Source organism: Gavialis gangeticus, unplaced genomic scaffold, assembly GCF_001723915.1.
Source record: "Gavialis gangeticus isolate Ggan-Ray unplaced genomic scaffold, GavGan_comp1, whole genome shotgun sequence".
Classification (NCBI taxonomy): Eukaryota; Metazoa; Chordata; order Crocodylia; family Gavialidae; genus Gavialis; species Gavialis gangeticus.
The window spans coordinates 13,832,723-13,839,024 of record NW_017728996.1 but is presented as its reverse complement, the minus strand read 5'-3'; the positions used below and the strand labels follow the sequence as shown (position 1 = coordinate 13,839,024).

The window sequence follows — 6,302 nt, the reverse complement described above, 5'->3', positions numbered from 1 at the left end:
AAGGCAGAAGTTGAACCCGAAGTCAGAGATGGATAGACAATTTAAGTGGCGTTGCCTCCACCCGGGCAGCTTTCTTCCAAACAGCCTCGGTGGTGCCAAGCCCACAGCGTAAAGTGGGGGGTGGGGTGGAGGGGGAAATGCTGCCGTTTGGATACGAGCTAGGAAAATGGGGTGACAGTGCTGCCGTTTTGGGGAAAAGCAGGGTGACCAGAGAGGACGTGTCGAGCGAACGGATAGATTTGCACGCTGTGCAGTGAGTAGCTTTAAAACAAACAAGAAAGAAAAAGTATTGAGGGTATTTTGTCTTCTAGGTTTTTATGTGCGTCGCTGGTAGCCAGGGTGCAGCCCTCTTTAATAGCGTATTTTTGTTGCCGTTTAAAAAGGACTTGTTTAATAATTCAGACTGTGTAAAGATAACGGTGCAACTTTTAAAAAGAAAAGTTTTAAATGGAGCATTTAATGTTTGCTTGATGTTGGCTCAAGTCCAGTGACGATTCCCCAGGTTTTGGAAAATGTTCACATTGTTGGTTTGTAAAAGTTGCTGTAAGATATGGGAAGGTAAATGTTCAGCAGCTGTACTCTTACATTAAATGGAGATGATGTGTAGCCATGTTGGTTGCATTTTAGTTGGTGTTGAGTCATACGGGATTATTCAAATCTTTATATTCTTTTCGACTGCGATTGAAAGGTAAATCTAAGGTTTCATGACAGCCTTTATAAATATATTAATTGAGGCATTAAGATGATGAAAATAGGCTTTTAATTTTAAAAAGAAATTTGAAGGATCATTATTGTTATTTTCCATGGAAGGTGTTTATATATCTTTATTTTAGATTTGGATTACGATGATTTTAGGATTACAGAAACACTCCTGCAGTGTTGGGCAGGCTGTGACATGCATAGTTTGGTGAAAGAAAGTTCTAGCTTTAGGTGGGTGTCTGCTATTTTTTAGTATGTTAATATAAACATTTATATAAATAAATTGTGGTTTTCTTCAACTCTTGTTTCAGCTTCAGTAGTTAATTTGGTTTAGAAAACAAACAAGTTGATCTTATTTCTTAACAGGTTTTTCTTTTCTCTTTTTAAATGGTTAAAAGATCCGCACCCCTTGTACTTTAAGAGATATGAGGAATTGAATTTACGTATATAGGTGTTTTTAGTTGCTGATTTTGCAAATGAGTTTAAAGTAATATTTTTGTAGAATGATCTTTCAAACTTTTTCTAGGTATGGAGTACGAGGGATGGATGTAACTGCTACAACAGTATGTTAAGGCTTTTGACAAAAGATGACAAAAGTTGGCTAGAGCTAATGCAGATGTGCTTTTAGTGTGAAAGAGCGTAGTCCTGGAGCTGATTAAAGGTCAAAGATGCTGCAAGTTTTAAAACTGTACTCTAAAGGGCAAAGCTGATATCTTACTTGGTGAGATCAAGTAACTTGTGGCTTAAAATTCATAGAAGCCGATGACAGAAGCCATTTTAACAACACTGGTTGCTGTTAGTGGGGGTGGGTTTATTTTAATTTTGCGTTGCTTGCTTCTAAGGGCTTTGTTGGAGGGAAGGATTTGAGGGGACGTTGTGGGTTAAATTGGAAAAGTCACGCTTTGGAAAAATAACTTTGGTTTTGCTTTCTAAAACACACAACTCGCTGCAGTTTTTTTTACTCTTAGTAATATGGTAGTAGTAAAAATTAAGAAAAGTCAAATTTACCTCTTTTCATGCAGTAAAGCGTCATGCATGTGATGTCGAAAATATACCTCATTCCAGTGTCTATCTTAAACCAAGTATGTAGAAAGACCAACGTTCTGGTTTTTTTCAGATTTTAGTTGCAGATGTACTTCTGACTTCATCGTAACATTAAATTTCTGAAATATGCTTATATTAGCTTTACAAGTAATTATTGCAATTAACTTACATAAAGGGGGGGGAAAAAACCCTAAAACTTATTTTTTTTTTTTTCTCTCTCAAAGGTTGAATTCGGCAAATATTTACCTTGATTCCTGACTGTCTTCCAGAAGAATTGTATAAAGGTAATTGTTAGGTAAGAGTGGTTTATTCCTTCTTTTCATAGTTTGCGTTCATTTTCACTTGAAGGTTTTTTTTTCAGTTGTAAAGGTTTGTCTAACTGTAATCTTCTACTATGTAAAGAAAAATTAAAATAGACATTCTTGAAAACACCATTCTTAAATGAAAATCGGGTAAATTAAAATAATTTGGATTCTATAGAGTGTTCTATTTAGGTAGTTATGAGCCTCATCAGGAAAATTATCGAGTTTAACAGTCCTGCTGTATAAAATCCTGAGTTGGTTAAAACATTTAAAAAGTGAATAAATTATACGTATTAGAGAGTGCATTTTGGGAGAGGAAAATTGTCATCTTTAATCGGAATATTTATTTTTTATTTTTCCTTTCTTCCAAATGAAAAATATGTATCGACTTTTGTAAAGATTTGAATGGTCTATTTTGATGTTCAGTAAAAAAAACAAGTTCACTTAAGCATACTGTGAATTTGAAATGTGGCAATATAAAATATTGGGTATTTATATACAAAAAAAAAAATGCTTCTTGGAGCAGCATCTCTCTTTTCCTTGGGATGAGCTTGATCATCACCTAAAAATCTTTAGAAAGAATCACGTTTTGGTTTTATTCCATATACTTTGAACAGGGTTTAAAACACTCATCAAAAATATGCTCTTTTAGGTAGAATTTTCGATATTCCAGGTGCTGAGGTGTTGGAATGTAGATAAGTTACTCTTTGAAACAAATCTGTTTATTTTTCTCTCTGTCTCTCTCCTTTTTCTTTGAAGGAAGCACTGGGTATTGTTTCATGTTCCTTTCTGAAGATTTGGTTGGCTCATCTGTTAAGCATTGATGGAAAGATGCATTCAGAATTCTGTATGGTACGTATCAGGTATGTTACAGTGACTGTTAACCCCCTAAAGTCACTTTTTGAGCAAAATAAACCATAACAATTTAAATGGTAGCTTTTGTTTAAAGCACGAACATCACAAAATACTGTATTTTAACCAAGCTTTGCTTTTTTCCCCCAGTATTTAAAGACTATATGCTAAACACCATTTATAATGTTGACGTGCCTTTTAAACGCATCTTTTCTTAGGGTTATGCAAAAAGCAGATATGTTTATGACATCTGAAATAATTTTATGTTAAATGTTTAAAAAATGAAGGATTAAGAAACTGGCTTCCACCAAAAAGGTGGAACTTTCTATCCTCCTGTATATACACTTGTGCATGTACAAAGTCTCATTGGACATGTATAACCAGATTGAACCAATACATTTTCCCTTATTTTATTGCTTTGAGGTCACCTGAATCTGATTCTTGTTCAGGTTTTTGTGCACTTAAAAAAAACCAAACAAAAGACCTCTAATGTTTATATACTAAAATATTTTTTTTTTTTTAAGAATGACTTGGAACACTAGCCGTATCAAATATCATATTGTCCTGTCTGCAACATACAGTGACTAGTTTTCAATTGTGTTTGAATTTGAGACATCACCTAAGAGAGAGTTTTGGACTGATACACTGTAACGTAATGCCAGGTAGAAATGTGATTCTAATGTAATTCAAAGTTGCCAGTCTCTGTTTAGATTAACAGGTTCAGTCTCGCAGGTTACCATACCCTGTGGTACTTAATACCAAATTCAGATCTTAAACTTTTAAGGTCATCTTGACGAGGAGACTGAGAATCCTGACATGCAACTCTTAACTTTGGCTGTTAGTGCTGAAGAAGAGCAACTGTTTGATACCGCAACAAAGCAGTATGGTTCTTTTAAATGTCTTCCAGCTGAGAATGCGTTTGGCTTCACTGTGACCTTCGACATATTCCAGCTAATTGCTTTAGTTATTAAAATGTGTGACTTCTGTGAGCACGTTTTCAAAACACCTCTGCTTTGTGCAATTGGAGGTTCACATTAGTCCCAGTATTACTTGAATGTGGACTTCTTGCCCATTTTTGACTTGCAGATCGTTTGCATAACATATGTGGATAACAGACAGTATAGGTAAACTGCTGGAAAACGCATTAAATGTTGACTGCGTACATTGTGTAAAAATCCAGCAGAAATCAGTTGTTTAAATGCTTAGTGTGAAACTTGTGAATTAAGAATCATCAGTAATCATCTTTGCGAAGAGCAGAACGTGATATGTGGTGTGAATCTGAAGCGCCGTGGAACAGAACAGTACCAAGCACAGACTTACTGAATAATGATAAAGCTAAGAGAAGCTTGTAACTTTGGTTGAAGAGTACACTTCTAGAAGTAATTCTCAACCAGGGTTTCACAACACCCTGGGGTGGCTCGAGATACTTTCAGGGGTGCCACAGGATGCCATACAATGCTCACATTGTTAGAAGTACAAGCACAAGTCACAAGATAAGCCTAACATTTTCAAATAAGAATCCACAGTATTTATTTATTTATTTATTTATTTATTTTTAAAGTTGGATCTATTCTGGTGTTTTGGAGTTCTTTGCAACAGAAAAATGCTTTATTTTTTCCTACTACAAAAATAAATGAAAACTAAGAGTGGGCGTTTTCTGAGGAGTGCATTGAGCCTAACGTGGGGTGCCTTGAGTCTAAAAAGTTTGAGAACCACTGTTCTGTAGTAATACTTCCACTTAATTTGAGAGATTCAAGGTTTGTATTCCTTTGTCAAGCCTTTCATGATCCAAAATTCAATATTGATTGATCTACCCATAATTAAAGATACATATTTATGGTGGGCTGGCTCACCTTGAGTGATTTAGAAGCTTGTCAGGCATTTGAAAAAAGAATACCTTGGCCTTATTGGCTCTACATTCTTCTAATATCAACATCATATTCTGTGTAGTAAATGTCCTGTAATGTAAAAATATATTTTTTTAACTTTTGAATTCTTTTGCCTACTCTTTGGAGCTTCACTTCCATTTTCCTCCCTTATTTTAATTCAGGGTGGTACATCTTTTGATGTAATATATGCCAGTAATTCTGTGATGCAAATCTTAGTAGATTTGATGCATCTCACTACGGAATCAAGGAAAGGTGCGTTCCAGGCACTCCACAGCATAGTAACATGGCAACCTAAACATGTCATTTTATGTGCTGTCCTGTTGGTGTCACTGCTGTTTCAAACTAATTGCCCCCCAAACAGCCATGGTTAGTGCAACATCACACCAAAGGGGCTGCTGCTTTCTTCTCACTTAAGACTCCCTTAGAACTAGTAATGCCAGTCCTTTGGTTGAAGAGCCACTGTCAAGTGACACAACATGAGACACCCCCTTCTGAGAAGCAGAGCATAATATTTCTGAGCTTCTAACTTACGGAAATGCTTGTACATATCCCTGAGGTCAGCTGCAAATTTCAAATGATTGCTTATTTTCCTGTTTTGGGGTGACACACGTTTTTTACTGTGAGTTCTACAAAGGTTACAACAGGTGGTCAGACTAATATCCTATTTTACAGTTGATAAAATAAATTTAGCAGTAAATGGGAAATTTACATGTGCTAGCTAAAAATGCTACTATTCAGCTAAAATTATGTTTTACTTATGACCACTATCCTAATTTGTGGATCTTATGCCTTTGTGAACACTTTTTGTTCTTAACTGATGTAAGATAAAGTTGTAAGTAAGTTAGTACTGTACTGGCAAATCAGTGTGATTAGATTTGAAGTTGTACAAAGGTATTTCAGTAAATAACTCCAATTTTGAAATAAAATAATTTTGTGTGCGGTGATCATTTGCTGGACCACATCTCTTCTCTACATAGTCATAAATGACAAGCATGTTCAAAAATACCACCATCAGTGTTCCCTGCTGCCATGAAGTTTCCCATACATTTCACGCAAAATGTTTTATTTTTAAATTGCCATTACTTTCTGAAACACCCTTGTAAATTGCAAGTGTAGTGGGCATGACTGGAAATTAGAGAAACTGTACACTAGTCATTAGCAGGCAAGAAATGTCACTGATTACTATCATTTCACTTCTGCCTCTACTTGCTTGCTGTGAACCTTCTTTCTTAGTTCATCTAGTCACTTAGGGCAGTGGTCTCCAAAGTGGGGTGTGCAAGACGATCCATTGGGGTATGGGAAGAAAATATTCTAACTTCTATTTATATTTATTTTTTATCTAAAAAAAACAAGAAAGAAATTAAGTTTTACTAATATTTAATATACGGATTGACACAGGCGCCCTCACTCGGTCTGTATGTCAGATGGTCACGTGTTTATAATCTATAAATAAATAAATATACATATTGGGGGTCTGTGCTCAAAAATTTTTTACTGATAGGGGTGCGTGATCAAA

At 35.4% G+C, this 6,302-nt stretch overlaps 1 long non-coding RNA gene across 7 annotated transcripts in view; it reads left to right on the top strand.

Moving 5' to 3' along the window:
* LOC109288490 overlaps nt 1-6,302 on the top strand; it is a 20,013-nt gene that overhangs the window by 5,311 nt on the left and 8,400 nt on the right. The window contains exons 1-4 of one of the 7 annotated variants that reach the window (XR_002095164.1): nt 239-253; nt 834-930; nt 1,968-2,038; nt 2,805-2,897. This is a non-coding gene — a long non-coding RNA (uncharacterized LOC109288490). Of the gene's footprint in view, nt 1-72; nt 254-312; nt 689-761; nt 931-978; nt 1,505-1,586; nt 1,782-1,967; nt 2,039-2,804; nt 2,898-6,302 lie in introns of those variants that run through there. The other 6 variants (XR_002095165.1, XR_002095168.1, XR_002095163.1 and 3 more) reach the window with 6 other exon arrangements.